General features: G+C 42.2%; 1 protein-coding gene across 1 annotated transcript in view; it reads left to right on the plus strand.

The window, feature by feature from the left end:
* The window catches only part of rbm20 (RNA binding motif protein 20), a 73,321-nt gene that overhangs the window by 23,956 nt on the left and 32,802 nt on the right, over positions 1-16,563 (plus strand).

Consider the following 16,563-nt stretch of genomic DNA (forward strand, 5'->3'; position numbering starts at 1 on the left):
CTTAAGCAAGGGCTTAATGAGGTATCCTTTTATGAAGTGTCCTCCTCCCCTTGGCTCTAATCACGGCACCTGGCTCTGGAAAAAACTCCCCGGACCTCAGAACGCTATTCCGGACCACTGCTATCACCCCTTCCTCTACAGCTATCTGCTAACATAGACAGATGAGTGTCAGGGACATACGTGGTGAGAGGGAGAGACAGAACGATAGAGAGAGAGGGAGGATGGGGAGAGAGGGAGAGAGAGGGAGAGAGAGGGGGAGAGCGAGAGAGAGCGAGAGAGAGCGAAAGAGAGCGAGAGAGAGAGAGAGCGAGAGAGAGCGAGAGAGAGAGAGAAAGAGAGAGAGAAAGAGAGAGAGAAAGAGCGACAGATATACACAGAGACAGAGACAGAACGACAGAGCGTGACAGAGAGAGTGCATTGTTGGCTGCACTCATTTAACATCAGGCATGTTAATGGCCTACCCCACAACACCCATATAGGACAACAGTGAGGGCCTGGAAAATGTTGGTCTGTCAGTACAAGGTCGTGACTCCAGCTAAAGAGTCTCCTGCTTATTAACTCTTAGCTAATCATTGGGCCCAAAGGGAGAGGAGTCCAGTGAAGGGACTGGGGGAGGTAGCTGATGGAGACCTGATGATAGCTGATGGAGACCTGATGATAGCTGATGGAGACCCGATGATAGCTGATGGAGACCTGATGATAGCTGCTATTAAGTAATTGGACCCTAGTTGTGAATGTATTCTCGCTCTGCAAGACAGAGATGCCAACTTGACAAGTTTGATTGTGTGTGTGTGAGGAGAGAGAGAGAGAGGTGGCCGTAATGTTTTGTCCCCTCCTGCGGCTTCCAGGCTAGCCAGCCCCTCATTCCAGGTTGTTAACTGAAGATAGTAAACCCACGTTGCTTTAGTTTGAGATGTTCAACTACATCCAAGGTGGGTCAGTTCTTTATTCTTTACTATCCAGACCAGCATACCTGCATAGGTGATCTGTAGGTTACTGAATAGATATCAAGCTCTTGGCCTGTCTTGTTGCCCTCTCATCACCTATGGCTTTAAGCCACACAGACTGTAGGCCTGGCCTGCACACACCTGGGAAATATTTCTGGTTATATCTTGGCAACTTTGGAATCTTTTCCGATAACAATGTCTTGGCAACCTTTGGTGAAAAACATCAGTGACAGTTAAAAAAAAATCGTACACAGGATCCCCTCTGGCATGAGGATCAAGTACCTGTGAAATATATCTGATCATTTCTGACAGTATATTGTCTTACATGGAACGTGACAATTCCTCACTCATCATCCCTTCAAAACAGCAGCCAAGATCCATTCTGGTAGCACCATCAATAAGCATAGCACCAGCTACCACAGTGACAGGAGAGTAGGAGAGAGAGAGAGAGAGAGAGAGAGAGAGAGAGAGAGAGAAAGAGAGAGAGAGAGAGAGTGAAGCACCAGCTACCACAGTGACATGAGAGTAGGAGGGAGGGGGGAGAAAGAGAGAGAGAGGGAGAGGGGCGAAGCACCAGCTACCACAGTGACATGAGAGTAGGAGGGAGGGGGGAGAAAGAGAGAGAGAGGGAGAGGGGCGAAGCACCAGCTACCACAGTGATAGGAGAGTAGGAGAGAGAGAAAGAGAGAGAGAGAGTGAAGCACCAGCTACCACAGTGACATGAGAGTAGGAGGGAGGGGGAGAAAGAGAGAGAGAGGGAGAGGGAGAGGGGCGAAGCACCAGCTACCACAGTGACAGGAGAGTAGGAGGGGAGGGAGAAGGGGGGAGGGAGAGAGGAGGGAGAGGGGGGAGAAAGAGAGAGAGAGAGGGAGAGAGGTCGAAGCACCAGCAACCACAGTGACAGGAGAGTAGGAGGGGGAGGGAGAAGGGGGGAGGGAGAGAGGGCGAAGCACCAGCTACCACAGTGACAGTGGCATGCCCTCCTGTCAATATAGCTGGGCCCGTTCTGATTTGGGATCCAGTTTTGCCTTTTGGATCACAATGAATAAGATTATATGGACAAGGGGGGAACTGTTCCTAGATCAGCACTACTCTGAGACTTGGCCTTGGTTGCCATTTTTCTTTGGACTTTGACAAGTTTGCATGTCTTCATCCACAAAGCGCTCTGATTTCCTCAAACGTCCGTGCAGTGTAGTGAATGACGGATCATCACACTACCTTTGGACCTGCATGGCTTTGATATCCAACTGGGTTCAAATAGTATTTTGTTTTCTTTTAAATCGTTTCAGCGTTTAATTGAGACTGCCTGGAGTGTGAGAGGAACGGAGTTTGGACTATTGGGACTATTTCATTTGTTTCCATTGCGCCAGGCAAGCTCAATGAAGCAGCAGCTAAATTATTTGAAAGAATGCAAATACTATTTAAACCCAGGTCTTGATATCCAGCGCTAGATGGTGATTATGTCAGGGCAAATACAACGTGTTCTGTCCACTGGCTTTCACTGAGCTGGCTTTCACTGAGCTGGCTTTCTCTTCTGTTGAAGATCCATGGCAGCTGTTAGCGAGATCGCTTCCTTCTTCTCATTGTTTACGTTCATTTGTGCTAATGGCTATTTGGCTATTTATGTGGCCTGAAAATGATCCCAATGGCTTCTGGGAAGGAGACATATGGGACCACATGGCTTGGCTGTCAGAATCACGTGTGTGTGTGTGTGTGTGTGTGTGTGTGTGTGTGTGTGTGTGTGTGTGTGTGTGTGTGTGTGTGTTGTGTGTGTGTGTGTGTGTGTTATGCAAGGTTTTCCCTAAACTGTTTCCTCTGTCTTAACTAGAAAGCTTAATCGATCTCCATTTCCCCTGTATTTCTCCTGTACTGGACATATTTCAATAGCTTTGTCTTTCACACATTAGACACCCCATCAATCCACTCTTACTGGTGAGAGAGAAAGAGTACTTGAGAAGACCACTGTGACTGACCCAAAGCTTTGACTATGTACAGACTCAGTGAGCATAGTCTTGCTATTGAGAAAGGCCGCCGTAGGCAGACCTGGCTCTCAAGAGAAGACAGTCTTTATTCCTTTAGAACTTTTGTAAGTGTAATGTGTACTGTCAATTTGCATTGTTGATTTCACTTTGGTTTATTATCTACTTCACTTGTTTTGGAAATGTAAACGTGTTTCCCATGCCAATAAAGCCCTTACATTGAGTAGACTTGTTTACCTTACAGCAAGGCAGGGGTAGTTTGGTCTGTCTGTTTGGCCAACTCCTGTGATCATAGTGTGTTGGCAAGACAGAAAGACATCACAAAGACATCTGGTACCAGGCTACCTCACAGCAGAAGGAATCCAATAGAGTTGGAGTCAAATCCATCTTAGAAATATGAGTCATGAATTGAACCACTCCTGTGGAGAACGGCTGTGTCTAATCCATCTGACAGAGATGGAAGGAGAGAGCTTATCTTACAACGTAACTTAACTCAAGTAGGCTCAACACTCCCTGTCAGGGTGGATACGAATGAGATGTGGAAAGAAATGTCCCACAGGGTCGAGTGAGAGATCTAAAGATGTTTAGGCTCTCTCTCTCTCTCTCTCTCTCTCTCTCTCTCTCTCTCTCTCTCTCTCTCTCTCTCTCTCTCTCCTCAAACTGAATTCTTCCACTGATCTATGTTCCTTCAGTCTGAGACTGCCATCGTTGAAGTCATTTGTGGTGATGTCAAAATGAGGGGTGTTGTACAAGACAATGACACATTTTCAAACGCCTCTGTACCCACGTGTGTTCTGACTCTGCTCTGGCCCAACCCATTGGTTTCTGGGACCAATCAGACTGTCTGGAATGGATTTCCATTCTATAAATCGTCTGGGAGGTATTCAGATCCAGACTCATTGCGGAGAAAAAACCTTTATCAGTGGGCGTGGCGTTTGGCCGGAGCAAAGAGTCTGGGTAGACAGACAAGCCTTTTCCCTCTCTCTCTTTACTTCATCCTCTCCATACTCTACTTTTTCTTCCCCCTCTCCTTCTCTCTCTCTCTCTCTCTCTCTCTCTCTCTCTCTCCTTCTCTCTCCCTCTCTCTCTCTCTCTCTCTCTCTCTCTCTCTTCTCTCTCCCTCTCTCTCTCTCTCTCTCTCTCTCTCTCTCTCTCTTTTACTTCATCCTCTCCCATACTCTACTTTTTCTTCCCCCTCTCCTTTCTCTCTCTTCCTCTGCTCTGAACTGATATACACGGACTGCCATGGCAAAGGGATCCTACTCATCTGTGCACAGGGCACTATCGCTTTCAAGGAGGGCATCTCGTCTTTAGCAATGAGAGCACAGAGAGGTTTGCAGGCAGGCAGGCAGGCCAGGGAGAGAGGCTGGAGAGGCCTTACCTCGCACCTCCTGTTGTGAGTGGCCATAGTTTTTCATGTGTGGACAGCAGGGGTGGTAGGGGTCAGGGTTGGGAGGGGGGGGGGTGAGCAGGTGGAGGGGAAACTGCGTTCCGATTGGCTGATGAGGCACACGTTGCCAGGGTGTGACAGGGTGTGATTGGCAGTCGCTGGCTGATGGCGCTGACAGATGGTTAAATGCTACGCTTGCTTTGGATAGAGGGACGAGGGAGGGAGAGGGAGAAGGAGAGCGAGGGAAAGAGAGGGAGAAAGAGGGATGAGGGAGAGAAGGAGAGAGAGGGACAGAGGGGGAGATACGAATACGTCACCCTGTACTCCAAAAAAAGCTCCTGTGTTGCTGTCTGCAGAGAGGGAAGACTCCTGAGTGGCACGGAGCGGCACTTCATTCTTCAATTTGTCCAAAATGTCAGTGGAACATTGGATTTCACTGTTGTTTTGACTGTGGAATTTCATCAGAAAAAAAAGATGGCTTTTTAATCTGTCACAGGAACAGCTCAGCCAATGAAAATGGAGAATTGATTCTCCACAAGGGTACACTAGTAAAGCTATAAATATATTTTACAACAGAACAGGAAAATTGCTTGTCAGACAGCTGTTATAGCAATTCTCCCTTTATATTATAGCCAAAACAATTCACTGTCTGCCAAAGATTCTCCGGGTGTAGATCTGAAAGCATTGGAGAGGTATGAGCAAATACCTAAATCAGAACTATCCTAACAGAAGCCAAGTTGGATCTGCAATAATACTGCTTATACCTGTCCAATGCTTTCTGATCTACACAATGCTTTCTGATCTAGTGCTAAATCCAGGAGGAAGGGGTTAGGTTTTGTTTTTGGGCAGGGCTGTAGTGTCGTCGACCTGATAGTGGAGCGAAGAATTGACCTATTGACCTGGAAGCGATCCCTAAGGCCACCCACTATAAGTAACGTCTGTTAGTTAGTTTGAGACATTCTCTGTCTCTCGTCTCCCATCTAGTTCCTAGGGGGCTCCTGTGTCAGCCTGCAGAAGGTCCAACCACCTTAGACACACACAGGCAGAGCTCAATGCACACCTCACAATGCAAACCGCAGAGGAGCATTCGATACAGTGGATAAGTACTGACGAACCGTTTCAAAAACATTAGCTGTATTATGAGCTAGCTTCGTGCTCGGAAACACCAGCTGAAGAAATAACGCTCTACTCAGAGACATTATCTAGAAACTGAAAAAGATTAGCTGTATTATGAGCTAGCTTCGTGCTCGGAAACACCAGCTGAAGAAACAACGCTCTACTCAGAGACATTATCTAGAAACTGAAAAACATTAGCCGTAGGAATGTGTTGTATTCATGCATTACAGTTGTAAGTGTTGTATTCATGCATTACAGTTGTAAGTGTTGTATTCATGCATTACAGTTGTAAGTGTTGGTCCATTGAGAATCAATCAATTAGTCGTTTTTCTGTTTTGGTTGATATTTTGTCTGGTTGAAATCAGACTATTTTTCTCTTAAATTGCCGTTAAAGTGAGCTTGCTACTTACTACTGTGTGGTTACAATGATTGATAGTTCTAATGAAGGCAATGATGGGTATAGATGAAGGTAAATCCATTGTTTATAACCTTAACTTCCTGTTTAAATCAATGTTTTACTTCATTATTGCAACAGGTGTCAGTGTATTTCCATAGTACTCTTGGGAACAATTCCTCACTTCCACTGGTATTCAGTGTCAAACACTCATTTAGGTTATTCCACTGGTAGTCAGTGTCAAACACTCATTTAGGTTATTCCACTGTGTGTTTTAGCAGGAAGGCACACACACACACACCGAACAGCAGGAAGGCACACACACACACCGAACAGCAGGAAGGCACACACACACACACACACACCGAACAGCAGGGAGGCACACACACACACACACACACACACCGAACAGCAGGAAGGTACACACACACACACGCCGAACAGCAGGAAGGCACACACACACCGAACAGCAAGGAAGGCACACACACACACACCGAACAGCAAGGAAGGCACACACACACACCGAACAGCAAGGAAGGCACACACACACACACACACACGAACAGCAGGAATGAACACACACACACACACACCGAACAGCAGGAATGAACACACACACACACCGAACAGCAGGAATGAACACACACACACACACACCGAACAGCAGGAATGAACACACACACACACGCACACACACACACGTATGATCATTTTAGCAGGAATGCTCTTAGTGCTGAAACACAGTTATGGTCCAGCTGTCTTCGACCAGAAGATTCCATTTGACCTGTGTGTTTCTCTGTGACCCTGATATCCTATGTTACACCTTCCTAATAGCTGGTGGCTGAAATAAGAGCTATGGTGCGTGTGTGAGTGTGAGTGTGAGTGAGAGAGTGAGAGAGAGTGAGAGAGAGAGAGAGAGAGAGAGAGAGAGAGAGAATTTGTGTTTGCTACCATGTGACTCAACATGTATTTGACAGAGGACAGAGGGGACGTGATGCTTGTAGTGTGTGTTACCCTAAAGTAACTGTATTCCTTAATAAAAACCCACATTTAACCTGTAACATACCTTTCCACCTTTTAAAAACGTCAGGTGGAATGTGCCAATCACTGCCATTATACTTAGACCACACACACACACTACCACAGCTACCACCCATCAGCCTCATGGAGCTCCAGTCCTCATCCCCATGTGTCTGTGGCCAGTATTCCTCACCCGTTCCTGGGCAGCTATAAATCAGAGGCTCCCTCAGCTGTGCCATATACCATGTATTTCATCCCCTGGAGCTGCAAACTCAGGCTCAATCTAGCTGACCCAGACCCCCCGGACTCGTCCATACATACTTTACCCCCCCCCCACCCTAACAAACATGTAGACCACATGATGAGTAATCTAGCTGACCCATCCATCCATAACTCACCCTCCCTCACCTCAGTGAACATGACAACCACGTGATGAGTAAGCAGTCGAGCGTTATGTGATGGATCTGTTGAAAACTTTCATTAGGGTTGTGGAATGTGATTGACTGGTTGTTCCGTATTGGGAAAAGTCAAGGGGCACGGTTAGGGTTGATGGACTTGACAACCTGATCTGTGTCTTCTTCGTGAGATTGGGGGTTTGGGTGGGTGCGTCGCAGGAGGTTGTCGGCACCTTCATTGGGGAGGACAGGCTCGTGGTAATGGCTGGAGTGGAATAGGTGGATTGGTATGAAATACATGGTTTCCATTCGCTAATTTCCAGACATTATTATAAGCCGTCCTCCCCTCAGCAGCCTCCTGTGCGTTGGGGTGAGACAAAGACAGCGTAGCGGCGTACAGCCGTGTCAGAGAGATGGTCATCATCCTAAATGCGTTATTCTTTATTATATTAATTATCAAAAGGCAGGTGATTTTATTTACATGTTAGTCATTTAGCAGACATTCTTATCCAGAGCGACTTACAGTAGTGAGTGGATACATTTTCATCCTGGTCCCCTGTGGGAATCAAACCCACAACCCTGACATTGCAAGCACCATGCTCTACTAACTGAGCCACAAGGGACCATTTTATCACGTACTCTTTGCTTTTTCTTGCATTCTAATGCTACGTTCATTTGACCTTTATTTAGGACAGAGACATGATAGACAGACATGACAGTTCCTGGAGAGCTACCTTCCTGTAGGTTTTCGATCCAGCCCTAATATAGCACACCACAAGACAGAGACATGATAGACAGAGACATGATAGACAGACATGACAGAGACACGACAGAGACATGATAGACAGACATGACAGAGACACGACAGAGACATGATAGACAGACATGACAGAGACGTGACAGAGACATGATAGACAGACATGACAGAGACACGACAGAGACATGATAGACAGACATGACAGAGACATGATAGACAGACATGACAGAGACACGACAGAGACATGATAGACAGACATGACAGAGACATGATAGACAGACATGACAGAGACATGATAGACAGACATGACAGAGACATGACAGAGACATGATAGACAGACATGACAGAGACACGACAGAGACATGATAGACAGACATGACAGAGACATGATAGACAGACATGACAGAGACACGACAGAGACATGATAGACAGACATGACAGAGACATGACAGAGACATGATAGACAGAGACATGATAGACAGACACGACAGAGACATGATAGACAGACACGACAGAGACATGACAGAGACATGATAGACAGACATGACAGTTTAGATCAGAGATCTCCAACCCTGTTCCTGGAGAGCTTACCTTCCTGTAGGTTTTCGATCCAGCCCTAATATAGCACACCTGATTCTAATTATTAGCTGGTTGATAAACTGAATCAGGTTAGTTACAACTGGGGTTGTAGTGAAAACCTGCAGGAGGGTAACTTTCTGGGAAAAGGCTTGGAGACCCCAGGTTTATAGATTCATCAGAAAGAGAATGGTGCCCTCATATGGTTAAATCCTATCTCCACAGGGACTCCTGGAGCCATTTAGTGCCATCTAGTGGGATTAAATTAGACTAGGTTAATTAAAGATTGTATTCATACAGAGGTGATGGTATGGGGGGGTTGCTTTGATTAAGGGGCTTAATTGATCATCTGTCAATTTCATTTATTTTAAAGTGAACAGGTTTGTAGGTCATAATGCATTAATTATGCTTGTCAATATTGCTTGTCACTTTTTTATATTAATGATGATATATTAATGATGATTATTGTGATATTAATGTTGTACTTTTTAGGCAAACGTTCATCCTCTGCAGGCACATTTCTTGGTAACTCAATATAAAAGTTTTATATTGCGCAATCAAATGGATGCTCCCTGAATGATATTTACGGTGAGCGAGGTGGGGAGTTGACCTGTAGGTCACAGGAGTCACCTTGTAGGCTGCTGTCCTGAGAGAAACTCGGTGGAAAGAACCGTGTTGCACGGTGCACTGAATTTAGGGCCGAACATTTTGGCCCAGTCATGTCCTGTTCCGGACTTTTAAAATAAATTGGAGATAGGCTCACTAAAAGCAGTTTGTTCTCTCTCTCCCCCGGATGGGCCGCCCCGAGCTAAACTGCAACAGATGGAGGGGATGTAAATATGTTGCATTGGCACCTCACAGGGAATAGGATGCCTGGGAGTTTAGGTAAAATGCTTATCTTTATGAGAGCTGGAAACCAATGCGCAAAAGTGGCGAGACGTCACCAAATGAACTATCCGCATGTAAATAAAGTAGGCCTACAGTTGATTGATTCGAGGTTTGGCCCAACCATAATTGATATTAATGCATAATAAGGATATATTTACAGGATATTAGACCTAGTCGTCCGAAGTGTTTCAAATATCGGTCCAATTTGATTTAGATCTTTATGTTGAGTTTTGAGAATTACAGTGTTGACAAACATGAGGTAGAATGATGCTATCTGGTGACTAAAAGGCAGAAAACAAATTGTACATTTTTTCTTCAAATAGATGAAAAAGTTGGAGAAAAGTTAATTGATTTAAATAGCCTATATTGTCCGCATTTGCTAACGTTGTTAAGTCTGTGTCGTAGGCTTCTTATTAATTATGTTTAGTCTTCTTCTTTGTTATAATAGCATAGGCTATGCATTTTACACAACAGACTATATCAAACATTATCCAAACATGCTATGAAACTTTACAACGTAATTAAAGTTAATGTTGGCCTATTCATTTACTTTCATTAATTTGCTTGTGGACATTTATCTGATTCTGATAAGCCTAGGAAAATTGATTAAACAAAATATCTTCATTAAACACATTTGAAGATGCCATAGTATTCCTTCGATGTCAAATTCAAAAACACTATCTATACGATGTTGTGAACATTCTTTTTTGGGTGCAAAAATAGATAGATGAAGTAGGCCTATGTAGTTGTTACAAAATCATTAGTACATTGTCAGTAAACATATAGTTTTAACACCTAATAATTCATAAAGCCGTTCGAAATATTTTGTTAATGAAATGGGTTCTTTGTAAAAAATAATAATAACAATAATAGGTAGAAGAATAGAAAGAAACGATTTATTCAAGCAAATTATGGGCATACCTGCAGCTGTTTTTAATGTGTGTGCAAAGAAAACGTTATGGGAAAGAAATCTCTCATTACGGTCATTGGCGTGTGTTGATATATCCATTTAGGATAGGCTTTGTGTTGTTAAACCTGTTGCTAAATGTTTCCTATTATAAATGTACCTTAGGGTAAAATATTAATATAATTCTCAATATAATTGTCAGTGTGCGTGTGTGTGTGTGCGCGCGCCTACCTAGGCGAATAGATGTGGATGAAATGTGATTTAAGCCGTGTTACGGGCAGTATGAGAAAGCCGAGTTGAACATATCACCTAATAATTATTTTCATATATGTTATAAAGATAATGCACCTTTAAAAATACTATATTTAACCGACCCCATATTCCAGCTTCTATCTAAAATATCTGTTGTGTTTTAGAAGACATTTTTGTTTTTGTTTTATCTATTTAGATGTCTTATCATTCACATTATATTACCTTGCAACAGCCAAGTAATTTAAATATAATTTATTTTAAACCTATAAAATATACATATTTTCTAAATACTGTATTTTTTTGTCATAGTGGAATCCTAGTAGAGTTGACCCTCAAAATGGCCCCCATCTCTCCCAATACATCTGGTGGTAAATAAAAACCAGGTGGACTGGGGGACCAGCTCAGGGAAGGGCTGAGGGTAGTGGTATAGTGGTCAACTTAGCGTTAACAACATTGGACTTACGTAGGGAAAGGGGCACTCACATACAGGGACTCACAGGGCAGTGTGTTAGACTATAGTGTCATTGCACTCTCATACAGGGACTCACAGGGCAGTGTGTTAGACTATAGAGTCAGTGCACTCTCATACAGGGACTCACAGGGCAGTGTGTTAGACTATAGAGTCAGTGCACTCTCATACAGGGACTCACAGGGCAGTGTGTTGGACAATAGAGTTAGTGCACTCTCAAGGGCAGGGGTGTAGTGGTGGAGTTAACTTTAACTACATAGGAAAGGGTTGGGGTGGTGGAGTTGGTGTACAGTTAGTCATAGTGCTAGTAGAGAGACGGGCAGTAAGCAAGTCTCATGCCTCCTCAGCCACTAGACGTAGGTCACAACGTAACTACAGTAGCTGCTAGTGGGGTGTATAACATAGAGGGGACTCCTACAGTGCAACCGCTGCTCCAGGTTGGTGTGACTTTTCTGTTCCTCCGGGGGTGTTTCTGAGACTGGAGATGGCTCTGTTGAGTATAGGAGTATATGAGTATAGGAGTATAGGGTCAAGGCTGTGTTGTACAGATTGATAGCTCTCTGTAGGCTTGCTGTGTTGTACAGATTGATAGTTCTCTGTAGGCTTGCTGTGTTGTACAGATTGATAGCTCTCTGTAGGCTTGTTGCGTTGTACAGATTGATAGCTCTCTGTAGGCTCGCTGTGTTGTACAGATTGATAGCGCTCTGTGTTGTACAGATTGATAGCTCTCTGTAGGCTCGCTGTGTTGTACAGATTGATAGCTCTCTGTAGTCTCGCTGTGTTGTACAGATTGATAGCGCTCTGTGTTGTACAGATTGATAGCTCTCTGTAGGCTCGCTGTGTTGTACAGATTGATAGCGCTCTGTGTTGTACAGATTGATAGCTCTCTGTAGGCTCGTTGTGTTGCACAGATTGATAGCGCTCTGTGTTGTGCAGGGGTGTGTAGTGGTGGGTTGTAGCGCCCAGCCACCTATAGAGCCATTGGCGTCAGCTAATGAGGATCTTAAAACATCAAATCCAAAAATTGAATTGATATCTCTCTGTAGGCTTGTTGTGTTTGGGCAGTGGTTCTACATCTGCTCTGCATTGCTTGGTCTTTGGGGTTTTAGGCTGGGTTTCTGTATAAGCATTTTGACACATCTGCTGTTGTAAAAAGGGCTTTATAAATACATTTGATTTGAATTGGTTGGAGAAAGCATGGGCCGTCTTGTTCCACACACTTTTCACTTTTGAACTGTGCTCCCTAAATTGCTTCACTCACTCGGCACCTTAGGGTCCAGTTAAGTAGTATATTTCCTCTCATAAAGCTAGCGGGACTTGGCCTATTTGGTGTGTAGAACTTAATGATGAAGGGTTCTCTTTGATGTCTTCAGAAGTCTTCTAGGTTCTAAGTGTTGTGTGGAAGGAACAATGGATCTCTACTTGAATGGGACTGGTTGAGTAACCCTGCTTATGTCCAAACAATATGGACTTATATCCGAATATTGGACTTGGTTTACTATGTCTGAAGACTTACTGGTAGACACTGGGGGTTTTGGGATTTGTTGGAAAGTGGGAGTGATTTTGAGTATGTTTCAGATAGGTTTCGACTTTATTTTGCTAGTTTGACTTTTGTCCACAAATAATGTGTTCAAATGATTTAGTTCAGATTTATTTATCAAATTATGTAATTGGTGTCCTTTTTAATTATTCAATGAATCAACATGAAGCTGTATCCCTGGCATTTTTTATTGCACTACTAATATAAGACAATTATTTTATTTGTTTGGACACATGATTAATTCATATCATATCTCCTTCTCCCTAAGTCTGTTCAATTGACTATTTCAGTTCTTACATATTCATTCAAGTTCAAGTGCGTGTTAATATTTTCAGCAGGAACACTTGGCTTAAAGACAAAATCTTTCAGCGTGAGACTAAAATATAGTGTCAATAATATATTGAGCTAATTAATATATACTGTTTCTATTCATTTAAAATATATATGTGCTATATCCATACTATGTTCCTAGAAAAGCAATCCCCAACATGCAGGCTACGTATAGTACGTTCTTGTAATGCGCCATACATGCACACACTCCATACATATAGCCTTACACATATACTGTATTTACTAGCAATGTACCATATATGCACGTAGTGTAAGTTACAGAGTCCATTATGGAGACATGCTACACGGCGAAGCTACTCTGTCTTCATTTGTTATGGAGTCAACACTCATTGGGCTTTGAGACAGTCACATAACAGAAAAGGGTGGTAATGGTTAGTACAGTCATCTATCAGGCTGCAGCGGAGAGGGGGACTGTGTGTTTGAATGTTGGTGAGAAGTCTGATCATGACAAATTGGTTATACACACAGAGGAGAGGGAACCAGCTGCTCCAAATAGTGTCTTGTGTTGCATGAGAGGAAAGAGGGAACAAGGGAGAGAGAGAAGGAAAGTCGGGAGCCTAGATAGAGGGACTTACTTTTGCTGGATTGTGTTTGTTTTTGTTCATTTAGAATGATTCATTAAGAATTTGTTTGAATTTGTGAGTAGCATTTTTGTATACAGTATCTTTTACACAACAATATGCAATTTGGCTAGTAACACATTTGCTTGAAGCGTTGTTCGAACAAATAATTAGTGTTTCATAATAAATAAATACATTCAAATAATTAGTGTTTCATAATAAATAAATACATTAAAATAATTAATGTTTCATAATACATAAACTGTTCCTTGTGTAAATGTAAGTTTTTGAATGAAGTAGAACCCAACAGTATGTTGGGAAACAATAATAATCAACCAATTTGAATGTTCCTAGCATGTTTTTATCCAAAACATATACTATTATAATTATACTTATAACATACACTGTGTAGAAAACATTAAGAACACATTCCTAATATTAAGTTGCACCCCATTCATTTTGCGCTCAGACCAGCCTCAATTTGTCCGAGCATGGACTCTACAAGGTGTCCAAAACGTTCCACAGGGAACATGGAAAAAGCAGATGTTCCTAATGTTTTGAAACACACAGTGTATACAGTAAGTATAAGTTAAATACATATAACTTAAGTATATGTTAACAAATGTGGACATATACTTAAATAAAATACATAATAAAAAAATATACTTTTATATAAACTTTATAAAATGTATAATATTTGTGTCCTCGCAGCAGCACAAATACAAATATGTCTATTTTTAATTTATTTAAATTACTGCACATTTTCTATGAATAAAATTGTAAACGGAAAATTATCTAATAAATTATTATTAGCTTAATTGTTTTCTGTTAGTAAAAGTTAGACGGCAATATGGTCTCTCAGCATGTTGAGAGAAACAACCCAATTCAAATGAATAACAAAATAGTGACTATATTGTTGTTTTTGAACACATACACTTTATGGCAATTTGACATCATTAACATTATTAGTGTGCTGTTTCTTTAAATGACTGTTATATGAACTACATTTCCAACGTTTAACATATGATCACATGTTACCATATACGTACAGATGTAGGATATTCATTTGATCACTCTTTTGTTGATGAGAATTTTCATGCACCTCGGGAAATGCAGATGAGCTTCATGAATTCACTGAAAACCCGCACTAACACATGGTTGGTTTCACTAACAGTATTGCAGTTTTCATGTAGCCTAATTTTGGCCAGCTAACCAACGATCAAGCAACATTATGGACTAAATGTTCAAATTGTTTTGCTGCAGGATTATTTTGCTTTAACAATACTGGTGAAATTAAGATCCAACACCTGTATGCAGCATAACAATGCCAGGGAGCTCTCCGCCCTTCCCTGCTTATAATAACTACTACTAGTTAATGATGAAGCATGTGACCATACCCACAGCACAACACCGTCCCGTCCACATTGTTACACCATTAAAAACAGGAGCATGAAATAGTTTCACACGAGAACATGACAAATATCACAGTTAAAACTAGTCTGATTTGATTGAATTATATGTATAGGAGAAGAATATTGCTAATATTGTTATGGCTGACTAATCATTTGTATTTGGGATGTATTTCTGTATTATATTTATTCACGTTCATGTTGTCTCTGATATAGTGATTTATGAGATATTCATTCTATAATAGCTCACCTCCTACATCGTAATTGTGTTTCTAAAACCGAACACCTTCAACTATGCACTCAAGGTTGAGCTTGTTGAACCGTGGCGACATAAGCTAAGGCAGCAATGACGTCACCCTGTGTGTGCGAGAGTCTTTTTCTGGCGTATAGGAGACTGGGCCCGGCATTTATGACATGGTAAGAGATTCCCAGCAGACAGCAGACACACAATAGGACCTCAGACAAGCATTTGGGCCTAATAGTCTAGTCAGTTACAAGGTCATTAGCAAAACAACAGGGGACTCCGTGTTTTTTTTAAAGCAACAGTTTATTCCTCTGTAATAAAAAAACATGTTTAACTCAATTATAATGCAATTACTTAGGTACTATTTAATACAGCGTTGTTGCTTTAGTTAATACACAGGTATAAGAGCAACTTACCATATGTAGAGTCATCTTCAGCTGAGGATCGCTCCAGAGAAATTCAGTGTGACATTCATATTGTCATCAGTCAGTGTAATATACACTGTATCCATCTCTGATTGGTGTAAAGGCCCCCGATCCTTTAGAGCACATCTAATGATCTATTATCAGATCACACTCCAATAACCCTACCACCTGGTTTGAATTTATTAACGATTGTATGACAGGCAGACACACACACACATTCTTCAGGGGGCATCTAATGATGGCTTATCATATTACGCTCCAATATCCCACCACCTGATTTGAATGAATAAATTATTGTCCGGGACGACTTGAAACCTGAGTCTTAAATGGCACCCTATTCCCTATGGGTAGGCCCTCATTGTAAATAAGAATTTGTTCTTAACTGACTTGCCTAGTTAAATAAAGGTTAAATAAAATAAAATAAATGTAGAAAGCTACTTTTAAGAGGGCCCATTGTAAAAAGTAGTAGTATATAGAAAATAAAGTGCAATTTGAGATGCATCCATGGATCTGTACCTCTACTACTAAATCGGTTTCGTATTACAAGATCTGGACAGGTCTGAAGTGGCCTGGCCAGCAGCACTCAGCGAGCCAGACCTCAGTTCAAATAGTACTTTCTGTCTTTAAAATACTTTGGCTGTTTGATTGAGCTTGGCCCTGAATGCCAGGTGGGCAGGGTTTGAACTTTTGGGACTATTGCATTGGTCCCATTACGCCAGCTCAATCAAGAGCAGCTAAACTATTTGAAAGAACCAAATACAATTTGGACCCAGGTCTGCTCTACTCAGAGCCAGATGCCTCAGTAAAGAGCCGAGGCCATATTTGTCTATTAAGGGCTGTGTGTCAGAACAGATGAGAGACTAGTATTTTTAGCAGCGAGTCATCGGCTGCGGCAGTGTTTATATGATCCATCAGCGTGCTTGTACTGATAAGAGTGTGTACAA

The sequence above is a fragment of the Oncorhynchus nerka genome, linkage group LG15, assembly GCF_034236695.1.
Source record: "Oncorhynchus nerka isolate Pitt River linkage group LG15, Oner_Uvic_2.0, whole genome shotgun sequence".
NCBI classification, from domain to species: domain Eukaryota; kingdom Metazoa; phylum Chordata; class Actinopteri; order Salmoniformes; family Salmonidae; genus Oncorhynchus; species Oncorhynchus nerka.